The sequence below is a fragment of the Balaenoptera ricei genome, chromosome 9, assembly GCF_028023285.1.
Source record: "Balaenoptera ricei isolate mBalRic1 chromosome 9, mBalRic1.hap2, whole genome shotgun sequence".
Lineage (NCBI taxonomy): Eukaryota > Metazoa > Chordata > Mammalia > Artiodactyla > Balaenopteridae > Balaenoptera > Balaenoptera ricei.
In genome coordinates, this window is record NC_082647.1 from 21,550,199 (window position 1) to 21,577,553 (window position 27,355).

General features: G+C 49.8%; 1 pseudogene; it reads right to left on the reverse strand.

Moving 5' to 3' along the window:
- Positions 1-5,604: 5,604 nt before the first annotated feature.
- LOC132371398 (cleavage stimulation factor subunit 1-like) lies at positions 5,605-6,986 on the reverse strand (annotated as a pseudogene).
- Between the last annotated feature and the right edge of the window lie 20,369 nt (positions 6,987-27,355).

Here is a 27,355-nt window from a genome sequence, read left to right on the forward strand (position 1 = left end):
CGGTCGCCCAAACTGCCAGGGGCCCCAGAGCATTGACTATCACTCTCTGTCTCAAAGATGTTTTAAAGTGAGAACTCCCTGGGCTCTTTCCCAGTTTTCTTTACTCCCTGTAATGTTCTGGAAGCTTATTCCCATTCATTCAGCCTCCAGAGAGGAAGGAGAAAAGAACCCTGAGCCAAATGAGGGTTCCTCTTAAAGGCCTCGGTCAGAAAGTGAAAATGTTCCCATTGCCCTGGAGTGGGTGGGGTGCGTCCGTCTCTTCGACCCGCCATTACGGCGGCTATGGACGAGGGGGGCGGCCAGGCAGAGACTGGTCTGCCCAGTGGAAGCCACTCCTCAGGCCCATCCTACCATCTGGGTTCACAGAGGTGTCTTCTTACAGGAGCATGAGAGCAGAACGCTGAGCGGGGAGATTCCTAATTTCCTTTCTCCTCAGATACGAGCTTTTAGCGAGTGGGCCGCAGGCCAGGAGAAGAAAGCCGCCATCCCCATCAGCAGTGCCCGTGGAGCTGAGCCAGAGGGTGGGGGAGATGCTGTTTGAAGGAGGCGCTTTGGAAATTCCTCGCATTTTTTTGGCCTTTGTCTCTGGGCATTGAGATGAAGATCCATGTTTGACTCTGAAAGAGCTCCCAGTCTCTCCTTTGCATTCAAAAGGAAGATCCTAGCCGAGAGCAGAAAGAATTCGGTGGCTGTTTTCTCATCTCAAAGACCAACTGAGTCATTTGGGGGTAGGGGGTACAGCGGGGGAGACCGGTTTTCTTTTGCTCCTTCTTCACCTCATTTTCCTCTCTCACCTCTGGCCCCGGCCCCAAGCCCAGGTCGTCAGTGATGTCAGTATGGTGCTGCTTTCTGAGAAGAGCTGTCCTCCAGTACTCTCTGGGTTCTCAGGGAGCATCAAAGGCACCTGTGTGCTGGCAGACACGACTGGGAGACAGGATGCGCGGGTCCTGACGGCTCTGTAAGACCGCAAGCCAACCACTGTGGACCTGATGTCACGTTTCTGCCACCTCCCAACACAGAGACGAGTTTGGCCTTGTCCTCCCACTTCCCATCCCCGGAGTGGTGAGGGCACCAAAGGGGACAGTCAGACCATGTTCAGTGCAAGAACAGCATTCGCAGGGGACAGGGACACGATGGCTAGGCTCCACCAAGAGCTTAGCCGGAAGCCCCCTTTGGCCGGTGATTTCAGACTCCACGTACGGAGGTCCAGCACGGCTTTGGCAGTTGTGAACAAGATCCCTCCGTTACCAATTTCAGATCTGTGTCCTTTCATTCCTCCACTGAACTGGCGCCCCTCTCCCACCAGATGCCATTTTGCATCCAAATCAACTGATTCACAAGCAGCTGGGGAGGAGAGGAAATTGGGGGGCTCCATGCTGTGACTAATCCCAGCCTGCCCCTGAATACCATCAGTTGCCTTTCTCCGCTCACTTCTTTCCTGATTCCAGGACTCCAGATCGCCTATGCTCTGAAGCACTTGAGTTACCGTACCCCTTTTGTGACCAAAATGAAGTCTTCATCAAGGGACAGCTGGCCCAGAAGGAGGGGAGATTCTGCAGATAAAATGAAGCAGAGGGGCTTCCCTGGTGGCGCAGTGGTTGAGAATCTGCCTGCCAATGCAGGGGACGTGGGTTCGAGCCCTGGTCTGGGAGGATCCCACATGCCGCGGAGCAACTAGGCCCGTGAGCCACAACTACTGAGCCTGCGCGTCTGGAGCCTGTGCTCCGCAACAAGAGAGGCCACGATAGTGAGAGGCCCGGGCACCGCGATGAAGAGTGGCCCCCACTTGCCGCAACTAGAGAAAGCCCTCGCACAAAAAGGAAGACCCAACACAGCCAAAAATAAATAAATAAAATAAAGAATTTTTTAAAAAAATTTAAAAACATGTCCTTTAAAAAAAAAAAAATGAAGCAGAAATTTCTTTGACAGCATTTTCTCAACCAACCCCTCTCAGAGACCCTTGGACCTGTTGTCAGGTTTTGTCCTCACCAGCCCTCCCCCACAGACCTGATCTTCCTCTAAGAGGGAAAAAACAAAAACAAAACCTAAGTTAAGGGCAGCAGCTGTTGGTAAATGAGTTTGTCAGGTCACCACCAACTCATTGCATGACCCCAGGCAAATCACTTAATCTCTGAGCTTGCATTTTCTCCTCTAAAAAAACAAAGGGTTGGACAAGAAGACCTCCGAGGTCCCTTCCAGACATGACAGCCCAAGTGTGAGCTCCACATCTTACCACAGGGGCAACTCATCCTCTTCCCCCCTCCGCTGTTCAGGGGCTGGGCCTCCCTCCAGGACTGGCTGCGGCTGGAACCCAGTATCCAGTTCCTTCATGATCTCAGTCCCTGTGTGGGCGGCTGCACAGTGAGAAGCACGGGCAGAGGACAGCCATCCTTCCGTGCAACATGGGCTCCCTAACCAAACTGACAGTTTCTCCAGACCCTGACGGTATCACAGTGTTCCCCAAGGGGGTCCCTTTCTGAGTGCTGGGGCCACAGACTAAACAGACACTTGGAACTCATCTGGATTCTGGCAACTTCTCCAAAAGCCTGTCTACACCTGCTTTTTGGGGTTTTTTTTTTTTTGCTTTTCAACTTTGAGGGACATATCTTCCTATGCAAAGGGATTATATTGAATCACCCAGCCATAGCACTCACCCTGTCCTCTCCTGAATATGAGTTCAGCGACTACTTTACCATGACCTCCTGAGCATCCAGAAAGATGGTTCTTTTCTTCTTTTTGTGCTAGACAGCCCCGCCCTCCTGTATGCAGTGTTCACTTCCACCACACTTGAGCCGTAAGCTGTCTTCAGAGCTCTCCTTGTTTCGGTGGGTGTGAGTGTGCCGCTATATGTGTTGTGTCTCTCTGTATGTATCTTTCTGGGTATGTGTCTTTTGGAGATCTCTATCTCTGTCTCACTGTGTCTGTCCGTGTGTACGGATGATCCTGATACTTCAGTAGATTGATCCTATTTTCTCCTTCCATTGGCTGCCGAACTTCTCACATTTTTCTATAGGTAACAGATTGTGGCTGGGCCCCTGGGGGGCAGCTTCTGTTCTAAATCTGTCTTCCTGGAGGTCAGAGTGAGCACAGCCAACCTTCAAAAACACATGTCTAGTGGGTGAGGGGGAGGAATTGGGAGCTTGGGACTCACACACATGCACTATTGATACTATGTATAAAATAGATAACTAAATGAGAACATACTGTAGAGCACAGGGAACTCTAGTTACCGCACTGTGGTGACCTAAATGGGAAGGAAATCCAAAAAAGAGGGGATATATATATACGTATAGCTGACTCATTTTGCTGTACGGTAGAAACTAACACAACATTGTAAAGCAACTACACTCCAATAAGAATTAATTTAAAAAAACAACAACGCATGTCTAACACCAGAAGCATTGGTGAGCAATGTACATTTCACCGAAGTCTCAGTGGGATGACAGAGAGATTATATCATACACCACAACACACCACAAAATTCGATCAAGCCTCCTCATTAGATATCTTGCTTTCTCCCCAGAACTCTTCTGAAAGCATCACTTTATCGTGTAGCTCACACTGGGCGGATAAACAGGCCTCCGAAGACCTCCTATAACTGCAGCTCCCTTTAAAGATGCCATGCTGCACCACATGAGCTATGGTAGGTGGGCCACAGCTGATTGGACCCAAGGGTGAGCACCTGACCAGGGGCTGCCTCTCTATTGGTCAGCCAGGTGTCTTATGAGACAGCTTAGGCTTAGAGTTAGTGATACTTGAACCAATCAAATTCATCAGCTTAGGGAGTTTGGATGCGACACAGAGGGGGAGCCAAGTGGTTGTCCGTGAGAGAAGCGGAATGACAAAGAAAAGCAAGGACCAAGAGAGAAATCATTCCGTCAGTGGCAGCAGAGCAGAGTCGGATCAATGCTCCTGCTGGTAAGAAGCTGCAGATCCAGGGCTATGCACACTGTGTCCCCAGTACCTACCTCACAGGCCCTCAAGCCACAGTGGTTTCCTGATAAAGCTCGTTAAATGGGGCTGTATGTGCTCCTGAAACACCTCTGCGCCCTGAACCACATCCTATGTGTTTTCACACAGGTTAGGTGTGCTGCTCGTGGGATTTCAGGTACCCTTCCTAGAGTCACAGTCTGTGAAATCGAGGCCCCGAGGGAAGTGTGATTTCCAGATCTGAGGCTGGGAGGGAACATAGCTGAGAGGCTTTCCTTTCCCACCATGCCCATCTCAGACCCTCAGTGAGGACAGTTATCGCCCCTGGTGCCCCGTCAAGAGAAATCCCAGCTCTCTCTTTCTCTCTCGTGGGTGATGAGGACCATTCTCAAGCACCCATTATTTTGTTGGGTCCCATGAGTCCACTCCACCCAATGTGCTCCGCTCTGACTGGGCCATACAGTTCGAGGGGAGTGAAACTGGAGAAGAATGTGTGGAAGTTTGTGGCTTTCATCTCTTAAACAAATAGCAAATTCCTTGGGCTGCTGCTGCTGGAATTAAACAATGATGTATTGGGGGGAGGCTCTACAGCGTTACCTTAGCAACGCCCAGGCTGTTTTCAGGCAAGGTCTAGTAAAAGAGGAAAGAGAACAAAAATAATAAAGGGACGAGTCTGGATGGGGTCCAGGAATGGGGGTCTTTTGGCTGAATGTGTTTTGTGCTCTGCGGTGTTTACAGGCCTCCTTTCAGCTAAGTTTCCTCTGGGCTCCCCCAGTGCATTCCACCATCAGTGAGGCCGTCCACTAGAATACTAATGTGAGGCTAAGAAAAGACAGCGTGCCATGTGAGGAACGGGTTAGGTAGGGAAAGACATCACAGCTGGGACCACCTAAGTGGGAAGTGACACGTGTGAAGCCTTCCAGGCGGGCTCTTGAAATCATGAAGGTCATGGGAGAAAGAGGGCGAGGTTCTTCAAAGGTGACCAATGCTCGGGCCTTAGGCAGAGCAGAGGCCTATATGGTGGCAATCCATCAGACCCTTGCTACTCACGGCGTGGTCCACGGACCAGCGGTAGAGGCGTCACCTGGGAGTTTGACAGAAATGCAGAATATAGGGCTGCCCCAGGCCTACTGACAGGGGTCTGCATTTTTACAAGCCCCAGGTGGTTCATGTGTGCACTGCTGTTTGAGAAGCGCCAAGCGGGACCTAAGTCTTGTCTCTCCCAGGTTCCTGCAAATCTGTCACTGCCTTTATCATGTCACAGCAGACTACCACCCACACAAAAACAGGCATATCCAGTTTGCTGATAATGCATTTTGGTGTTTTTTTTTTTTTCATGACAGATCTACTTGGGATCTAGAAAGCACTTTAATACTCTATCCTTCTTCAAATGATCAAGAGAAATAGCAAGTCCTGTATTTAAAAAACCGATGAAAATCACCATGTAATAATCAGTGGGTGCAGAACAACCCCACAGATCTGTCTTTCCAACTTTTTCCACCATGATTCTCCATCAAGGTAAAAAAAGATTTGTACAAATCCCAGAAGGACGTAGAGGTGGCAGCACAACTGCCAAAGATGGTACAATGACTTACTACTGAAGCTGGTGAAGGGACACAAGGGGAAGGAGGGGCAGAGTCCTCGAGAAAAGAACCCTATTTAACACAGGCGGCTCTAGTCCGTGGTCGACCTCTGGTACCAAAACCGCGCCCCGAAGTCGTTGCTGCAGGTCACAAAGCCGGGGTTGGTGGGCAAGTGCATGATACAGTGCACGATGTTGTTGTGGCCCAGGGAGAGCAGGTTCCGGCTCTCGGCCGTTCTTGAGTCCCAGCAGCAGAGGCTGATGGTCCTCTAGTCAGGCAGCAGCACGCACGCAGTCCTCCGTGTGGTTGAAGACGGACTACGTCCGGTGCACCTGCCGTCCGCTCAAGCCAGCACCTGTGTATCTGACCAGGGTTCGCCCTGTTGATATTTCTCAAAGTTTAGCTACAGTCTTCTTCACTTGACAGAATGTATTTTGAATTTTTGGAAAAAATGGCAAAACAAACTTCAGCATCATCGTGTGCTTTCTCAAAAGCTGTGATGCATCGATTTGAAACACCATCCCATAATTTGATGCAGCTGTCCTTGCTACCAGTCACATACATATTGGCACTAGGATTGTAATTAACGGAACATACGGCATCAGTATATTGATCTTGAGGACTGCAAGAGACGAAGCACTGAAATATGTTGATATCATAAAGTCAAGAGTAGGCTGCTGAGTCCCAACAAGTATAAAGTCTCTAGAAGGATGAAAAGAGATGGAGCGTAACATTTCAGCCTCCTGAATGGATTTGAAGCCTATTTTTGTAGATGGTTTGGAATAATCAAATAATTTAAGAGTATAATCCCTTTCACTAGAGGCGAGGATCTGTTCTGTTGGGTGGAAAGCGAGACACGTGACTTCATCCACGTGGTCGTAAAGAGTTGGAATCACTGGGTGGCTTTCCATGTTCTGCTGTGTAGTCTCGTTCATCATGACCTCTACTGGCATGGCACTTTTGGCCAACATTCTTTCTGTGTCAAGTATTTTTATGGAAGCATCAGCAGATCCAGTAGCTATTAATTGCCCGTCTCTAATTATAGGTAGCTACACGACATGGTCCTTTATGAGATGTGACATAGCATGTTTTGTACTCTGAAGCCTCTGGGGACATAGTCTGGACATCTGCATCAAACTCCAGGTCAATTCCTGTGCCAGGGGCAACTGTATCTGACGGACCAATTGCATAGTGAACTGCAGTATCGTCATTTTCCATTCCTTGTATTATATCACCTAGAGATACTGTTAACATGGTGGTATGAATTCTTCTGGACCTTTCTCCATGCACACAGTTTTTTTCATTTCTAGTTTGATGAATGCAGGAGCTGCTCCGAGGGTGCACAGACAGACTGAGGCTTGATTTCATTGATGAGGCCATTAGCAATGTTGATGTAGCCGTCATAGAGCAGCTGCTAACGATCAGCTTGTAGCGCTGCTGGCGATCCTTCAAGCCCACTTTGGTTCTGTGCATCGGGGAGAAGAGGAAGATAATTTCTCTGCCAGGGGCGCGTTCTAGAGATTCGTTCACCTCCTCCGACTTTATCTCCTACGCGACAACACGGACGCCAAGGAACTGCTGCCTCACGGACAAATGTCAGATCCGGAGAGCACCGCAGGTGTGGCGGCAGGTAGGCTCCACCACTTCCGGGGCCTTACGGAGCAAGTGCGCCTGCGCACCGTCTCCGCTGGGGCGTGACCCAAGCCCTGGTGTTTGTTTTTTAACACTGATTTTTTCGTGATGATTATGACAATGATGATGCTGATGATGAAGATGACATTAGATACTGTTCGGGGTTGAATTGTGTCCCCCGAAAAGGATATATTCAAGTCCTAACCCCCAGTGCCTGTGACTATGACCTTATTTGGAAATAGGGTCTTTGCAGATGAGATCAAGTTAAGATGAGGGCATTAGGGTTGCCTTAACCCAGTGACTAGAGGAACAGATTCTTCCTCTGAGCCCCTAAGGAGGAACCAACCTACGAACACCTTGATTTCAGACTTCAGGCCTCCAGAACTGTGAGACGCGAAATTTCTACTGTTTTAAGCCACCCAGTTTGTGATACTTTGTTACAGCAGACCTAGAAAACAGAGAGAATTTCCTCTCTTTTTTTTTTTTTTTCTGAAACTTTCCTTCCTTCAAGCCCTTTCACATACAGTATCTTGTGAAAGCAGAGGCAGGCTAGGCATTTTATTCAGTTTTTCAAAGAAGAAAGTCCATTTGTTACGTGAAGAGGTCACAGGAGTGAGGCGGTACTACAGCTGCGCCTGGCGGGCCTGTGAAAAAGGGCTCAGCAACAGGGGATGTGGGCCTCTGCATCTGTCCCTGGGCCTGGACAGCTGCCACCGCCCCTGAGGACACTGAATAAGAGGGAAGACTAGCGCCACGGGGCTCACCCATCACCATCTCCACCATCTCCATCCCATGGGCTCAAAGGTGCCATCAGCAGGGTGTGTCCCAGCCCCACACTGGACATGGCCCAAGTATGCATCTTTCTTGTTATCCTGAAGTTTGTATCTGAGTTGTCAAATGTCACCTCCTTTCTCAAACCCCCCCAGTTTTATTTTCCTCACAACACTTAACATCATCCATAATGCTGCTGCTTATTTATTTAATTACTTTTATACCTCCTGTCTCCTTTACTAGAATGTACATTCTGGTCCCCAGAATATAGCCTTGCCCGTGACAGTTTCTCAATAAATAATGGGAAGAGAACTTGTTCAAAATATTACATCACGTGCACGTACTGACATTTAAAAGAATGAGTCGGGTCCATACACAGTCCACGGAAAGGTGGCCGTGATATTATTGAGGTGAGGGAGCAATTTGCACGGGGATACACATCGTATGCTTCTGGTTTTGAATATATATCACAAATACATACCGCTGTTAGCCGTGGCTACCTGTTGGAGGTGGGGTTGGAGGGCAGGGGTGGGAGCCAGGAGCCTGGGACCAGGGCCGGCTGAAGGAGGTGGGCCGTAAGGCAGTTGCTTGTGGGGACAGAGAATTTGCTGAAGTCACAGGAGGGACACACAGGAGGGAGACCAAGGACAAATCATACCTCCAACGCCAAAGGCCAAGGGCCAACCAGGCCACAGGTCAGGGGCTATCTCCTCTCTTCCATTCCTGGTGCCATTGAATTGTGAGAGCCCCGGGAGGGTGGCAGCTGGTAGGAATCTACAGAGAGAACAACCCTTCCGCTCCTACATGACGCCATAGAGGAGTCCCCAAGGACTGTTAGGCTCTTTGCTGAAAACCAATAATGGAAGTGATGGCAAGTGGGTGGAGCTGCCCCTTGAGCTGTGGGGTGAGGGTAGTCTGGTGGGTGGGTTAGGGTAGGAGAGAGAGTGTAACCAGGGGATATGCTGAAAGGGCCAGCCAGGAGTGGCCACCACCCCGGCTTATCTTTCCACCCACCACGTCCATGATGAAGGGCACACACACACCCATGCACACGGCCGGGAGTGGGCAGGGGGTGGGGGGAGGCGTCTCTCTGCTTCTCTGTCACACAAAGAAGGAGAAGCAGGGGTTCCTGCCCTCAAGGAGACTGCAGTGTGACAGGGGTTTTAAAAGTCCAACACAAGCTCCCCCACCCACTGCCAACTAGTTGTAGAAAAAAAAATCACCCCTGCTGCCACGTCCTCCCCTCACCCCTCTCCAAACGGCAACTCTTTTAGGAGTGCCACCCACAAATTTTCGACACTTAGCCAAACTGCTCTTCCTTATACAAGCCCAGGCTCTCCTGCCTCTGGGCCTTTGTTCAGCTTCTAGCTGTTTCCTCTGAGCAAAGGACGCCTCCCTCCTGCTTCCCGCTGGTCTCCGTGGTCCAGACAGAAGCAGCTGGGGCTCCCCCTTCAGCCAGCCCTGAGGAGGCTCTGGGCCCCTGTACAGCACCAGCCTGGATTCTGACCTTAGCTCTGTTGCACTGGTCCCTAAACCCCTTAGCCTCGATGTCATCATGTGTAAAGCGTTAGCACAGGGCTCCCACTCGGATTAAAGGCATCGGCACACGTAGAAACCACCCCTGGTGCCAGGAGCAGAAAAGGCGGGGTTGTTATAGCAGCACACTGGGCATCGTGGAGGAAATAAAGACTAATGAGCCGAGGTTGCACCCACCTACCAGAGGCCAGCTGTCTGCTTGGAGAAGAAGTGAGACAGGCCTGCAGGGAGAGAAACTAGGAGCGAAGTGCCAATGGTAACGACTCCGGGCAGCACCTTGACCTCACGTGCTCTCCGCCCAGACCCAACCTTGGCTGCAGCACCAGCCTTGCCCAGGTGGCATCTGACAGCACCTGTCAGAGGCACCTGTGACCATTCTGCCCCAGGGCTCCTCTGTGACCAGGGCAGGCCCTCCGGACACTCACACAGGTGATAAGATAAGCTTTGCCACAATGGGGGAGGGGAGCTGCTTGATAAATGCTGTCCTTTTGTTCCTGGGGATAATTCGGGAGACCCATTCTGTGTGCTTCTCAGAGGCTCCCAGCAGGACAGAGCCCCGGCTGCCACAGCAGCGACCAGCCTGAAAACTCATCCTTGGATTGGCCTGTCCTCCTTCCCCATTCACTCTTTTCAATCCCCTCCTCCTGTGCTCTGGGATCACTTCCCAAAATGCACCACCCAGCTCCAGGTCTCAGGCTTTCCCAGAGGGACTGAGGTTAAGACAACAGTGCAGTGGCTCAGGGCACAGCTTGGGGCTGCGAGCTGGGGCAGGTGCTCCCCTTTCCCCAGGCGTGGCCCCTGCTCATCTTCTCTCAGTGTATTAGTCAGGATGTCCAGAGAAATGGAACCAATAGGATATATAATGTATATGGAAGAGGAGATTTATTCTAGGAATTGGCTCATGCCATGATGGAGGTCGAGAAGCCCCATGATCTTCTGTCTGCAAACTGCAGAACCAGGAAAGCTGGTGGGTAATTTAGCCTGAGGCCGAAGGTCTGAGAATGGGGGTGGGCGGGTGCAGATGGCCCAAGTCCTGGTCTTAGTCTGAAAGCCTGAGAAGTGGGAGCACCCGTGTCCTGTGTCCAAGGGCAGGAGAAGATTGATGTCTCAGCTCGAGCAGAGACAGCAAATCCCCCACCTTTTTGCTCTCTCCAGGCCCTCAGATGGATTGGGTGATCTCCACCCACACTGGTGAAGGCATTTTCTTTTACTGAGTCTACTGACTCAGATACTAACCTGCCACTCTCTTCCAGAGACATCCTCACAGACACACACAGAAATACAGTTTTACTAGCTCTCTGAGCACGCCTCAGCCCAGTCACTTTGGTACATAAAATTAACTACCACACTAGGGGTTGCTGTGAAGGTCACATTAGAGAGATGGGTTAGCATAGAGGTTGAGGACACAGTCTCTGGAGCTAGGCTCTCAGGTTCTTCAACTTGTGTGTTACTTAGAAGTTACTTAACCTCTCAGTACCTCAGTCTCCTCAAATGTAACATGAGGATGGTAATAATAGTGCTGACCTCCTAGGGTTGTTGTGAGGATCCAAGGAAGTAATACATGCAAAGTACCTAAAAGAGTCTCCACCTATTAAGATAGTGTCTGCAAAGCACTTTGCAGAGTGCCTGTCACTTAGGAAAATGCTAGATAAAGATAAGTATAAGGTTAATACAAGAAAACCTAGGAAAATGTTTTTGTGACTTAGAAACCGGAAAGGACATCTTAACACTTCAAAAGCACGCACCAGAATTTAAAAGATTGGTTTTGATCTTGACGACATCAAAATGAAGGATTCATTGCCATTGAAGGATACCAGGAGCAAAATTAGTAGACAGAGGACAGAATGGGAGGAGGTCTAAAACCGACATAGATTTTATTCTAATTCTAGGTATCCTCTGATATCAACAATATACAAAGGACTTCTAGAAATCAGTGAGGAGGGGGCTGCAGTCCCACCAGGAAACAGGCAAAAGTGTGGACAAACTATACAGAAGAGGAAACCCCCAAAGTTCAGAAGGACGTGAAGCATGCAGTGGTGGGTAACAGAGGCGCACAAGCTGGGAATTCGAGTGGTGCCGCCCTTCTGGAGAGCAGTGTGGCAGTGCAGGCAGGCCCTGGGCCCGGGCTGCTGGGAATCCAGCCCAAAGGAGATCTCCCCCAGGTCTGTGGGGTGCCACGCTGACCACTCTCTTCAGTGTTCTCCCCTGCAGGGCGAAGGGGCGGGAGGGGCTGGATTGATCCCCCTTCTGACTCTATAAGTCTATACTACGCTTTGTCAGTATTTGCTGCTGCTACTGCAGTCTAATCCGGAGGCAAAAAAAAAAAAAACCTGCAGAGGGGAGGGAGGGGGAAGGAGCAGAATGAACGAGGTCGGTGCCTGGGGGCAGGGCAGCTGGAGGAGGCCCGGTTTTGAAGCCCGGGTGCAGGGAGCATGGCGCTGCCCTCAGGAAAGTCGAGAACCGGGGCACGAGGCCTGGTGTGACCATGGGGGTGTTGTGAGGTCCTGTCAAGACAGCGGTGGAGGACTGCGTGATGACTGGGGTCAGCAACACTCTAGCGCATACTTGAAAGCTGCCAGGAGAGTGAATCCTAAAAGTTAACTCGCTAAGGTGATGGATGGTAACTAGACTTACTGTGGTGATCATTTCACAATGTATACAAATATCTGAATTGTCACCTTGGACACCTGAAACCAATATAACATTATATGTCAATTACACCTCAATTAAAACGTTAAAAAAGACAGTCCTAGGAAAATGTGCCTGCAGCAGTACAGACCAGGGAGAGAGGGCCCTGCGGGATGGAGCTCAGGCCTCTGGGGGAGCCCAGAGAGGACTCCGAGGGTGAGCGTGCAGAGCCTGGGCCCGGCTCCCCATCCGCGTCCTTGGGGCGTTTCAGGGCGATGGTGGCAGCCCAGACCGCACCTGCCTCCTCCCATGACGAGCTGTGAGGGGACATCCGTGCACGGTGGGCAGCTCTGGGGTGCGAGCTGGTGGAGGGCAGCGGGCAGCGGGCATGGGCGAGGACGGCTCCAGCCATACGTCCTGCTCAGTGTCTGGGAGCTGATCCTTCAAGGACGAACGTACTTTCTGAGGTGGGGAGGATGGGCAGGCCCTTCCACAGAGAGGAAACTGTCTGAACGGGGACTCAGAGACAGGAAAACCCACGCCTGTCAGAAGAGACGGGAGGTCCCTGGGAGGGCAGGCTGGCCAAGGGGGCTCGAAGGGCTTGAGCTGAACCCTGAAGGCCTCCCCGGACATCTTGAGGAGTCTGGACCACGTCCCACGGAGCTGAGAGCCTCTGCCCCCACAGGGCGGTGAAGGCTCAGCTGCGCTTTCAGGAGGATCGGGGGGCGAGGCCGGGCCAGGAGACGGCTCCACTCACACCTCGAGCACGCGCTGCGGCACACCCGTGCACTGCACACACCACCCCTGGACCCGCACTGGACACACACACACACATGCATCACACCCACCCGTCACGCACACTCCACACCCACAGCCACCAACCCCACACACAGCACCCACACGTGCACGTACCCACCACATCACACGCACCCACATGACACACCACGCGGGCATCGTGCCTCCAGTAAATGCAGGTGGGCACCTGACTCTTGAACAACCTGAAGGAGTAAAACGTAAAAAGCCTGCCATCTCCGGGGCTGTTGTCGGGCATTCAGACCCTGAATAAGGTCTGGAGCTCCTGAATTTGGGGTGACCTCAGGGAACTCCGGTCTCCATCTCACATCTGAGCCAGAGGGACTTCTGTCTGCCGCCCAGGGAGAGACTGGGCCGGGCCGTGAGGTGCCCCCTCCCCAGCTGGAGCCACAGCCACTGGTCCTGCTCCCACCCCCTGTTCTCCCTCTGATGCACTTTGGCACCTTCCCGTCTCAGGGGACACGGTCCCCAGAGGGCCCTCTCTCGCCAGTCTCTCAGATAAGCCAGGTTATCTGTCCATCTGCTGGCCACTGACCTCTTTATCTTCTTAGGGCTCTCTTCCTGAAATAACCCGGGGTTATCTTGGCTGCCGGAGCACGCAGGCCTCCTGACAGCCCCCCTCCCAGGGAGAGTGGCCGCTCGTCACGGGCAGCTTTCAACGCCCTTCATCCAGGCCTGAATTCCACACACTACTAGGCCAGACTGTAGACCTTCTGGGAAGGGCTGGCACCTCCACCCCCATCAGATACCACGACTGCAGCCCGGGCTCACGAGAGCACAGGTGGCCTCTCCCTCCCCCCGGGGGAGGGGGTGGTCTGCTGCTCCCTGGTTCTCTCACCCCAGCCCCGGGCAGCTGGACCCTTGTACTTGTAACCCCAGTCATCTGTTCAGAATTGGCAGACCCAGAGCCAAGCTCATCCTCTGCCTAATTCCAAACCTCCCATCTCCGCCACATTTCCATCCACTCAGTCATGTCAAAACTTTCCGAGACTCCTGGATTAAAATCTCAGGCACAGTCCAGCACCCTTCCCATCCTGGTGGCGCACCTCACCAGCACCACAGCCCAAGCCCCGGCCCGCTGCCCTCGCAGGCTGGAGTCCTCGGACAGCTCCCCTGGGTTCTGGATTCCAAGCCCCCTCCACGCAGCTGCCAGACTAACAGTCTTCAATTAACATTTCACCCTGGCACTGCCCTGCTCAAGATCCTTCCATGGCTCCTTAGTAATGGCTGCCTCAAATCTAAACATATTTGTCTGGCTCAAGGTACACCTCCACTTACCTAACATCACAGCCCACTACTCCGGTTAGGGTTGTCTCTGCTCCTGAGAGGAGGCCAGCCCCCTCTCAGCCCCCTCACACACAGGCTCTTTTGGGCCTCCATGCCTCTACCCGAGCGGACCTGCTGACCAGCAACACCCTTCCGTATCTCCTCCCCCTCGGCAAGACCCTCCCAGTCCCATTTTTTGCTAAGTCCTCTTCAGTGCTTTCCAGTCATTCATTTATTCAGCCAATGTTAATTGAGCCCTTACCTCAAACAAGGCTTTCGCGGACCGGTCTCCCCTCTGAGCTCTAACAGCACAAGTAACATCTGCCCCAAACCTCTGCACAGAATCCCTTGAGATCTGGCAGGGCATCACCATTACAGGCCTGGAACCCTCCACCAAGTCGCGGGCTCCTTGAAGGCAATACCCAGTCTCCTGCCCCTTGCATGTGCCCTAGACCATGGCTCATAGACTTGGGGACATTACAAGCTGCACGTGGTGGTTGTTTTGTTTCTGTTTGGAGGGCTAGCACAGGATTGTCAGCTTTTTGTTTCATCAGATAAAAATGTCTTTTAATCACCGTGATGTCATAAACCAAAGCACATCTTAACACTCACAAAGTAGCACTAGGAAAGTAGGAAGAATGCCATTCCAGAATAAAGGACAATCCTAGCGGTATGGAAAAATTCACCGCATTTTTCTTCTTCATTTCAGAAATAATCTCAGAATAAAAGGACAGTCCTTTCAAAGGAAGAAATTTAGCAAGCTGAAAAATTCGTTGTTCCTTTTTCTTCAGTTCACAGGGGACGGGTGACTACTTTATCAATGTCCGTTCCAGTGTTTGGGAGCCCCTGTCTACAGCCCCTCGCCAGGTGAGCACAGCTCAAGTGAGTGGAGTGAGGGGTTGATGTCTTTGCTTGGTTGTTGCCTGGAGAAGCCTCCGTGAGTCTCCTCTTACAAGATCCAGCCTGGGAGCCAGGGACATGGCTGGCCGGGCAGTGGTGACCCCACGCCCTCAGCTCTGTCTCAGACACAGTGCCTGAGTTTTTGCTCCTCTCTAGGCAGCCAGGTATTGTTGACACTGACTGCATCCCATTCTTGGGCAGTAAAATCCTGGAACCTCAGGGGAGGCAGGTGGGATGGGAGCACCTGGGGTGCTGGATAGGAGAAAAAACAAATAGGTCACAGAAACAGTCACCCACCCAATGGCCTCATGGTTCCAAGCTGGTCAGGAGCAGTGCTGGGGTGAGGCCCCAGAGCCTCTGGCCTCACAGGCCTGGGATGCTGACCTCTCCCTGCCCTGTCCGAGCTGGGTTTCTTCAAGAGAGAAATACAACCGAAACTTTCCATTTCTCAGCCCGGGACCCTCCCACTCCCACCCCAGCCATTTCCATAAAAAGCCACTGCGGCCTCGAGGGGAGAGAGAGAGAATTTTTCCAAAGGATGCATGTGTGTATTGTTGGGAGCAGCAAGCATTTCGGTGAACTCCAGGTCACGGCACAGCCTGACAAATGGCAGGAAGTTCGGGACTTGGGCCTGACATTTTTCGCACAAAGGCCCTACGGCCCAGCCAGGTGAGCTGGGCCTGGGGACGGACACGGGGCCACCGCCCAGCATTTCCTGCCCTTTGTTGGCCCATGTGACAGCCTTCCCGGCGCTTGAAACGGCCTTTCTTTTGTGCCTGACTCCTGTTCTTTATTTATGGAGAGGAGCGTCTCGATATAGAAACGGGTGGGCCCCGAGTCGGCAGCAGGATGTGGGAATGCAGACTGGCAGCATGCCCACCAACAGGGGCAGGATCGTCGAGTTAAAATAACGTGGCCGTACACTCCCGGTAATAAGCCTGGCTGGCATTTATCTGCCTGAGGAGACGCTGCACAGGCTCTGCTGGGATCAGGAGGATCCCAGGGGATCCGTTTCGGGGGATCAGGAGTCTGCCCGTCCATTAGCCCGCCTGTCGGCACCACACTTTGGCTCTCCTGCCTGGGCTGCCTTCGCTGATCGTGAGTCAGTTCTGCCCGGCCCGACCCTCCAAGTCAGTGTGGGCTCCTAGAAGGAAGGGACCCTTCCTTCTCCCCACAGGGAAACCTTTCCTGTCAGCTTCATCGGGATTAGACTCCTCTCCAGACAGCTGGCCGTGTGTCTGTGGGCATCGGTTCCCCAGGGGACCTCCGTAAGCTCCCGACCTTTTCTTCATGGTCATCGTTTAAGATGGAATTCTTTCTAAAAGGAATCACGCACTCCTGGTGCTTCAGAAGACTTGGAACAGAATTTGAGTTTTTCTTGGGAACTCGGGGTCTTGGTTAGGAACCCTGTGTGAGCAGTAGAAAGGACCCCGGGCCAGGTAGCACCAGGAGAGCTGAGTGCCATTCCTCACCCTGCCTGGCTAGCTGTGCAACCTTAAGCAAGTTCCTTCACCTCTCTGGCTCTCGGAGGTTGGCCTGATGACACCGAGTGTTCATCTTAATTCTCATGCTCTGTGGTTCCATTTGTTTTGTACCATGTGGTCATACAGTGATGTCAATACAAAAGTTACTGAGGTACATAAGGCCGTTTATCCCACACAGGAAATCAGAGCTGACTTTGAGTTCTCGTCACCATTTTTGGTAGATTTCTTTCTGGTCTACCTTGTTTGAAAAAAAAAGAGGGGACTTCCCTGGCGGTCCAGTCGTTAAGACTCCACGCTTCCACTGCAGGGGGCATGGGTTCGATCCCTGGTTGGGGAACTAAGATCCGACATCCTGCTCTGGGTGGCCAAAAAAAAAAAAAAGGTAGCCTAAAGGCTAATTTTAGACCACTGTTTACAGACCCACCAGTAGCAGCAACTCTTAGCCTTTCAAGTTCATGACTTCTTAATCTGCTAGAACTATGTGTAAATGAAGAATTAAGAGGCTCAGAGTAAATATACAAATGCATATGTGTACTTTATGACATATTTCTGATAATCAGTGAATTTTTTTTCCTTCCTTGACTATTCCAGAGGGATGACGTTATCAGAAAGGTGAAACCTGGAACAGTGAGGTACGTCTGTGCCTTTCTGTATATTCCTATGGTGCCTTCAGGGAACATAGCAGAAGTTCAATAAATTCTTGTTGAACCAAATAACCTCCCCTTCTACTCAAAATTCACCTAGAATAAAAGTCTGCCTCATTCAAGTTTATTTCTGAGCTAAAGTGTGGGGGGCAAACTGGCCTGGCCTGACCTGCATGTTTGTTTGACAAAATCCTACTCCTCCTGCTTCCTACAAAACAGAGTGTCCCCTCTCTTCCTCATGGCCTTCTTCTTCCTCTTACGTGGACCCCATCCCATCACTTCCCCAGAAGGAAAGGCATGAGGCACTAATTAGATTTTGCCCCTCCTCAGAGTGAGATTTGGAAAATCTGGACATTTCTAGAGGCCACACAGAGAACCTCTAGGGAGGCAGAGCTCTAAAAATGATAATTAACATTTGCATAGACTTCAAAATGTACAGAGCACTTTTCCTTACTATATTTCACTTAGTCAGCCCTCCAGTCCTGAGGTGGTATCGCCTGCACGTGGCAGATTAACTGAGACCAGCTGCAGCTGAGTGATTTTGCAGGATTAAGTTGGAAGCCCGGGGCTTTTCCCAGTGTATCCAAACTTTTTGGTGGAAGGGCTACAGGGATGGTGAGAGTTGGCGTTGGGGGTCACCTTCTTCCAAAGGGGAAAGACAGTTATCTTTGAGTAGAGAGGGAGGTGAGGAGGAGGCGGGAGGGGGTGAGCACATGTCCCCAAGAAGACAAGAGCTTCCCCACTAGAATAAGGCAGTTTCTGGTGGATTCAGCACATTTCTTTGACCTCAGGGTACGCTGGGAAGAACCCGGGCTTTGGGATCAGAAGATCAGAAGACATGGGCAGGACCTTGAACTCTTCCCTTCACAGGGAAAATTAAACTCTCTGATCTCCCTGTCAGTTCTGTCCTCTGCCAAAGGAGAATGGTAACAATAACACCACCACCCCTACCGATGCAACAGCAGCGGGGAGAATACCTGCTCCCGGCCCTCCTCACAAGGTATACGTGAGGATCGAGGTGAGCTGAGCACGTGGAGATGCTCTTACAACACAAACCATAATATTCTGGCGGGTTGTCTTGTTTTCATTCATTCCACAGATACTTATTGAACATCTACCATGCTCTGGGCTCTGAGGTAGGCCCTGAGGATTCAATGATGAAAAAAAAAAAAAATGGTACCCATGACACGTGTCCCTGTGGGTCTGTCTACTGTACCCCTTACTGCCCCTGCTTTGGTCCTGCTAGCTATGGAACAGTGCAGGCCACCTCTTTAGGCATCAGGGTCCTTATGTGATGTAGGAATTAAGTGACTTCATTTATATGAAGCGTCTACATCTAATACCGTGCCTGTCACAGAAGGAGCGAACACTCTGTAATCATTTTCTCCAGAAGTGCCCTTTAATGTCACATCTCTCTCTAAACAAGAAGACTAGGATTCTTGTGCCCTGAGCTTAGTCACCAGCTAAAAGACTTCCCTTTGCCCGCACCACCACCCCCAACCCCATCAATGCAAGTGAAGGCAGCCGTCTGAACTCTGATGCATTCGTTCAGTCTTGGGTGTGTGTGTGTGTGTATGTGTGTTCTTTGTGCCTTACATCTCCAAATAGAACACGGTTCCTGGCAGGTAGACACTCACTCAACCAGCCTCTTCTCCTCCCCCCGGGGAACCGGAAGGGACAGGCAAGCTGTCCATCTTACCAAGTCAGTGAGAAATCCCTCCCAACTCTAGTTCTATCGACTTTCTTTCTGGCTCACTACTGAAGTGTGAAGTGTTCTGACAGCACAGCAAGGAAGTGTCAGGAAGTTCCTGCGACACTGAAGGTGAACGCAGGATAATTTAATAATCTAAGGAACATCTGCTACTCTGTTTTCTCAGACACAACGAGTCCAGGGGTAAAAATGGGCCACAGAGACTATAAACGGGCCAGTATTTTCCTGGCTCCCTGCTCCCAGGACCCACCCTCCTGGAGTCCCAGTCTATAACTAGGGAGCCTGCCATGTAAGAACACAGCTCTCCAGTCTGGCCGCCCGACGTCCTTACCACCTGCCCTGGTGCCGGCCCAGATGGCACCTTTGTGCTAATTAGGAGAGGGCCCTCATGTTCCGGGCAGGTCACGCCCACACCGGCTTAACTTCCCAGGCTACACGGTAGCCCTCCAGGTTCCTGCCGGGATGGCCGCTGCTCCACGCTGTTGATGCTGCCGCCGACCGTGCTGTTCTCTGCCCCGATGGAGCCTCTGGCCATCGCAGCCTGGCCCACTGAGGCTTCCTGCTCTCTCGGTGCCTATGTCTCTTTGCCTTTATTTTCTTTGTGATTCAGCCCCCTCTGTATGGGAGCTGGGCCACAGCACAGCCTTGGAAACAGATACTTGCCGGCCTCAGAATTGAAACTTCTCTCTGGCCTTGGCCTGTTGTTCTAGAACCTGAGAGATGTGCATGATTCTATCCTTCCTTAGGACCAGTTTCCTGCCAGGAGGCTCCTGGACTCTCACGCAGGTAAAGGCCTCTCTTTATTAGACCTGGGTCCTAGTGGAGACACAGGCTGACTACCGGCAAAGCCAGGCTCAGAGTCTCTAGGGCTTTAGTCTAACTGCCTTCCATGCCTGCAGACCCACCTGTAGTGCCTCTGTTGAATCCCTACTGTGATAGATAGGTCCTCCTGGGGCCATCCATATGATCTTTTAAATGGCTTTCACTGCTAGAAAGTTCTTCCTATGTTCATTTGACAAATCTTTATAGAAGCCATTCCTAAGTCCCAGACCCAGCCCTTTATTCTGGGGACAGGCCAGATGGGGTCTCTGCTCACACAGAGCTTAAGTTTAAGTTGGGCTGGGTGGGGGGGGGGGGGGGGGGAGGTAGAAAACACAGAGCATACAAATGATAATGAGATGGTTGAAGAAAACCCGAGCTGCACAATGAGGAAACTCCAGGGGGCAGAGGGTGGTGCCTCTGAGTATCTTCAGGGTGGAGACCTGGGGACCAGAGGGGTCAGCCATGGAGATGGTGAGGGCAGAGGCTCCCAGGGCAGAAGAGCAAGGGTGGGAAAGAAGGCCAGTGGGGCTGGAGCAGGCACTGGGAATGGACCTCTGCCTCCACTACACGAAGGAGGTAGGAGAGGTGGAAGGAAAGAAATGGGGACTCAGTCCTCACTTTACAAGGAATCCTTCCTTTTTAGAGCAAAAGCTGCCACCACCTCTACCAGCAACACAAACCTTCCGTCATCACCCCCACTCCCTCACGTGCAGCCACTTCTCACCTCTCACCTGCGGATCCTTCTGCCCAGCACGCCCTTCCACCCCACCCTTCAGGCCCTGGAAAACTCCTCCTCAACCGATGAGATCCCGCTCAAAATTTCCTTCCTGTGAGAAGCTTTCCCAGACTCCCGCCTGCAGGCCGAGGTGACCGCTCTTCCCTGTCCTCCGAGGAGCTTTGTCCCCTCTGCCGGATGCTGAGAGAGTGGGCTCAGGAGGCAGACCCAGTCAGGTTCCACCGCACCAGCTGTGTGATGTGGGGTATTCATTTCCTAGGGCTGCTCTAACAGAGGACCACAAACTGGGTGGCTTATTTTTATTTCTTGTCTCACAGTTCTGGAGGCCGGAAGTCTGAAATCAGGGTGTTGGCAACGCTGATTCTTTCTGGGGACTCTAGGGAAAACCTGTCCATGCCTCTCAAGTAGCTTCTGGTGATGGCTGGTGGCCTTGGCCTTCCTTGGCTGGTAGACACATGACTCCAATCTCTGCCTCCACCTTCACCTGCAGTCTTCTCCCTGTGTGTCTATCTTCACCTGGTGCTCTCCTCTCTCTCTCCTCTTCTTAAAAGTATACCAGCCATATGGGATTAAGGGCCCACCTATTCCAGTGTGAACTCATTTTAACTTACCTACATCTGCAACGACCCTATTTCCAAATAAGGTTGCATTCTCAGATACTGGGGATTAGGACTTCAACATATGTTTTTGGAGAACACAATTCAACCTATAGCACCTGGGTTAAGTTTAAACTGTTTCCTCCTCTCTAAAACACATTAAAAAAGGATCTTCTGGGGCTTCCCTGGTGGCGCAGTGGTTAAGAATCCACCTGCCAATGCAGGGCACACGGGTTCGAGCCCTGGTCTGGGAAGATCCCACATGCCACGGAGCAACTGAGCCCGTGTGCCACAACTACTGAAGTCCACGTGCCTAGAGCCCGTGCTCCGCAACAAGAGAAGCCACTGAAATGAGAAGCCCGTGCACTGCAATAAAGAGTAGCCCCCGCTCGCCGCAACTAGAGAAAGCCCGCGCGCAGCAGCAAAGACCCAATGCAGCCAAAAATAAATAAAATAAATAAATTTATTTAAAAAAAAAGAAAAGGATCTTCCTTCTAACACGAAGATTAAATGAGCTAATGGGTATCTAAGGCTTGCCATGGCACATAATAAACCTTCAAAAAGGTAGCTGCTAATGTTAATAATAGCTGGCCAGTCCATTATGAGTTCTTCCAGGTAGACGTCATGTCTTATCCCTTTTTCTTTTTAATCCTCAGTATCTAGCACAAAGTTTGTGGCTCAAAAATTTTTGCTGTCTGAATGAGCTGCTTCCATTTTAAAGGCAAGGTTAAGGTCAAGGGAGTGATTTTGAACATCTCTGTCCCCATCAAAGAAAATGTATTGGGAGCATTAGGCAATGGTTCAAACTTTCTCGGATGAGTGTTCAATGAGCTCTGGATGTCTAAAAGTCATCTCAAAATTTATTATATTATTAAATCAAAAAAATGCCTCCAAATGATTATCTCAGAATATCTTCAAATTATTCTCAAAAAGCCTTTTTAAAAAAATTCTATGAGGGGCAGAAAGAAATATTGTTAATTAATCTTTTAATTAGTGCTTATCATACACAATATATGTCCTAGGGAAACCTTATGAGGTGGCAATGCTGTGTTTTTCATGTGCTGCCTGTACATTTTATGATTCACTGGGGCCCTCTGTGTAATCGATACGATCGGTACATTTACATACACTTGTAAAACGCTTTGGAGCATAATGTTATTGTTTTAAGTGATTATAAAGGTTTATGGTTCTTTGCTCTTATGACATCTCCAGTCATATCTGTGTCTTTTGAGGCCAAGTCTTTATTTCAGAATGTAACCTCCAACTGCAGCATTATTTTTATGGAGAAAATGTGATCTGCTTCACAATGACTCACTTTATGGTTAGTTTCCAGGGACAGAAAGTAGAGAAAAGTGATGAATTCTCTTTTAAAACTTAAGTCCACCCCACCTGCTCCCTTTACCTCCCTATCCCTCACTCCCCACCCCAGCCTGTCTCTGGGTGCAGGCTGGATTAAGTGAAATAGGATGCATCTCAACCCTAGGCCAAGTGGGAGCTCTTTTTGAGCAGGATTCAAGGTTTCTGTTATGTTCATCTTGAGGTCCAGTTCCTATCACATACTGGGCTGAGTAAATGTTGGACTTTAATTTATGGCCTGCTATATTATTGAATATGCCGGGCAAAGTCAATCCATAAAAAACATATATAATACATATTAGGCATATATTACATAATTTCCCTACGATATATATATATATATAGCTAATATATTTGTATAGCTAATATATACTTAACGCATATACACATATATGTAATATATATTATAGCGAAAACATGTTATTTTTTTCTTGCATAAGATATCTCTGGAAAAATACAAAAGAAAGGAATAACATTGGTGGCCTGTGGGGAGGAGTATGAGTGGCTGGGGGACTGGGTGAGGGGAGTAGTCACTATACTCCATTTAGACTTTTTGAATCATGTGAATTGTTACCCATTCCAAAAAATGTTTTAAGTTCATCTATGTCCAGAATCGATAGCTAGATATGCATTAAAAATATATATATATATATATTTATTTATTTGGCTGCCCCGGGTCTTAGTTGCGGCATGCAGGATATTCGTTGCCACATGTGGGATCTTTGTTGCTGCGGGCGGGATCTTTAGTTGCGGCGTGCATGCGGGATCTAGTTCCCTGACCAGGGATCGAACCCTGGCCCCCTGCGTTGGGAGCGCGGAGTCTTAACCACTGGACCACCAGGGAAGTCCATAGATATGCATTTTTTGCCCTTGCTGATGTGTCTCTTCATAAAGCCATATGTTAAGGGTGCACAGAGGATTTCCCAGTTATATCATAAACTTCTAAAAGTCTAGGATTACCACTTTCACTCATTCTTTACCCTCCAAGAACCCAACTAAGTGTGCTTCTCGCCCTGGTCCCCAGAATTTCTTCAGACAGTTGCCACCACCTTAGTGTTCATCATTGTTTCAATCAGTGAACATTAGTGGAGGCTCTTCTAGGAGATGGGGAGGCAGCAATGGATATAAGGTGACATCCTCCCTCTAAAGCAAGGGCAGAGGTGCGGGCGTAGGTGGGACGGACTCAGGTGCCACCATTTATCATAGTTTGGCAAAAGCCCAACGATGGTACGAATAAAGTGCCACAGGGGAGGAAAACTCAGAACACAGACTTCATAGATGGGGCGCTTTTGAGCTGAGCCTTGAAGAATAGAGAATGGTCTGGTAGAAACAGCTTTCACTGGAGGGGCGCATCTCTTCCCACTAGCTGAGCAGAATGGTTAAGAGCACGTGCAGTTGACTGCTCGGGGTTTTGAAGCCAAGCCCTGCCACTTACTAGCTGTCTGCCTCTGGGCAAGTTATTAATGTTGTTTTCTTAAATATAAAATAGGAAGAAAATAGTTCCTTCCTCACAGGTTTGTTGCAAAACATTAAATTAGAGGCTGCTTGCAAAGTACTTCAAACACGGCCTGGCACAAAGTAAGTGCTCAGCAAACCTTAGCTATATAATTATAATTACTGAGTTTACCTGGTGCAGGAAGAAGACATCTTCAAGGATTGAGTCCCGGGTTAGAAATCTGGGCAGTTCCAGGCTTGCTGACTCCCAGTGGCCAGAGGAGTCCCCATGTGTTCAGTGTCTTATAGTTCCCAAGGAAAACCTCGCTGCCTTGGGGGGATTTTTGGTTTCAAAAGTGGAGAGGGAAACGCTGATGGGTTACTGGAGGGAAATGAGGAGACTGAGCTTGGGGGTGGTCCTCAGTGTTGAGGCCTGGGGCTTGGGAATGTGGGGCATTGGGCAGAAGGGGGAAGCCTAGGAGCCTAGGTCTGTGTATTCAGTAACAGTTGGAAGACAGCACTCAACAGCTGCAGAGACAATGCAGTCTTTTGGTGCTGCACGAGGTGATTGCTATAGAAAGGCACCCTTAGTCATCAGAAGGTGAAAGGGTATGATTTTTGTGAAAGATGGACCCCAGGGAGATGTTCTGACTAACCTTGGGCCCAGGCTTTCCTCTGAAGAGTCTGAACTATTTTACCCAGTAAGCTCACAGCCTAGATACAGCTCAGAGGCCAGGACTCCTTGGACACAGCGACTGTGAGAGCCTTCCTGAGAGGAGAGGGAAGCTGTGAAATTCACTCTCCCGGGACTCCCTATGAAAGGGAGGGGAGAAAGCTGCTTCATTCAGAAGCAACTAGGTACAGTCCTACCCTGAGACAGAGGGACGAACCTCTGGGTTTTGGCCCTCACACCCTCCTACATCCGTCACTGTCTCTGGGTCTAGGGGTTGGACCCAGGGCTCTGCTAAAAACAGCACAGAAAGTGCATCTATAAACTGTACCCCAAAGGTTCAAAGGTTTAAAACAATCTTGAGGGGCTTCCCTGGTGGTGCAGTGGTTGAGAGTCTGCCTGCCAATGCAGGGGACACGGGTTCGAGCCCTAGTCTGGGAAGATCCCACATGCCGCGGAGCAACTGGGCCCGTGAGCCGCAACTACTGAGCCTGCGCGTCTGGAGCCTGTGCTCCGCAACAAGAGAGGCCGCGATAGTGAGAGGCCCGCGCACCGCGATGAAGAGTGGCCCCCGCTTGCCACAACTGGAGAGAGCCCTCGCACAGAAACGAAGACCCAACACAGCCATAAATAAAAATAAATAAAAATTTAAAAAAAAAAAAAAAAAAACAAAAAAAAAAACAATCTTGAGGCGCTCCATGATATAACATGGGGTGTTCATTCCTGGAGTTAAAATGATTTGCCACATCAACCTGTGCAAAGTCCAGGAGAGACTGACTGAATAATAATAATGAGAAATAGCTACAAAGAGGTTTGTATTTTAATGAGAAATAGCTACAAAGGTTTGTATTTTTCAAACTGCAACAACTTTTGCCTCCAGAGTTTCCAAGCGACTCTGAAAAGGAGTTAGGGCTGATATTTTCCTCCCATTTTGCAGATAAGGAAACTAACACTTCCTGATCAGAGAGTTTCCTGATATCATGAGCTAGTTGATGATAAAACAAAGAATAGAAATACAATTTTTGTTTTAAAATTATCTCTGGAATTTGATTCATTTATCCAACCTGTCTTTATTGAGTACCTACTGTGGCCAGGCACCGTGCTAGGCGCTGGGATGTAAGAGTGATCACAGAGAGTGCAGCTGGGGAGCCCAGAACTGCACACAGAGACATAAATCTAGAAGTGCACGAAGCACCCCTGCTATGAAGGAAGAGGACTCAGGAGAGCACTCTTTAAACTCTAGGATTCTCTGAACCTGGGATGTTAGTCAAGCCTCCGAATAAATGATTGTCAGGATTCTTTCCAATTTGAGCAGAGGGGTTTGCACTGTCTCCCTGCTGCACGGCGCAGACCCTACAACCCCGGCTGTGCACTCTGAGTGTGTAAGTGTTATCAGAATGCTCTGGTAACAGGGGGAGAACAATGCTTCAGAGGTTGATGAGGTCATGGGAACCTCCAGAGCTACATCCCAGCCCCGCCGTTCATCCATATCTGGCCAGCTTGTTTATCTTTGCAGGTCTTCAACCCTGTCCCTGTAGTCTTAGTCACCTCTTTAGCAAGGAAGAAGGACACCTGGGCTAGATACCTTCCCCCTAGATCTACGTCCCTGTAAATGGAGTGTGTCCCCCAATAGCAGAAATAATAATGGGGTTGGATAAACCTGGGTTTTATGAATCAAGCTACCAGGAAGACTGAATAAAAACCTTTAACAAATACCAACCAGTTAAAGCAGTTTAGAAGATCCTTCGGAATGAGAAAGAGACAGTTGGGGAGCAGTGGTATAAAAACACTGTGGGTGGTACAGCAATTCTGACTTTTGCAGATGGAGCAAGCAGCCCAGAGACGTGAAGAATCTGGTGATTAAATGAAAAGTTCTTGCACGTGTTTAACTTAAATGCAGGGCGTGGTCTACGGCTCATGTGTATTGTATAATGAGGTTTCAGTAACTGAAAACTGTAAGGCTAAATCCATGCCAATTTTTATTTGAATTGGGCAGGCTTTCTGGGGGTACAGGGAGTGTGGGTTTTGACAAGTGTAGGAGGGGTCGCGTGGTGAACCAATCATTTCCTGAATTGAGGAAAACACTAGTCGCCTGCTACATCTGCACTGTATGTTTTAGATTGCTCCTAGGGACAGATATTTCATCTTAACTAATGTTTATGAGACACAGCAGGCAAAATTATAGTGCAATAAATATCACTATTCATTCACGTATTTATTCACTCTCTGAATAGTGTGATGATTTTAGGAGTCAGGCTGCTGGATTTGAATCCTGACTCCACTACTTAATATCTGTGTGATTTTAGGCCAGTGACTTAATTTCTATGAATGCCTCAGTTTCCTTATCAATAAAATGGGATACATAACGGCACCTCACGAGGTTGCTGAAAAGACTAAATGAGGCTGTGCACGTAAAACCCCTAGCTCAGTGCTAGCACATGTGGTAAGGATCAACAAACTCTAGATATTACTCACATTGTTTTTGTTATCAAAAGCCAACTTCAGCCATGCTGAGTATAGAATTGACACACAAATAAAGTGAGGTTCTTGCCCTCAAAGAAAGAACTCATGGTGTATGTGTATATAACTAACAAATAACACGTGAAATTAGACAGCGAATTAAGGTACTAACTCTAGGCCAGGGGAACAAAGAGGAGGAAGTGATTATGACCTGAGAGGTGGGGAACAGATCTGAATAGCCTGCACCAAATCTGAGCCTTCAAACACTGACAGGTGGAAAGTAGGTTAATCCAGGCACAAGGAGAAGCAAAGGCAAAGACTTGAGCATGACAGTGAGTGTCACAGTTGAATCTAAAGAGCCTTCTCCCTCTCGGTGGGAGAAG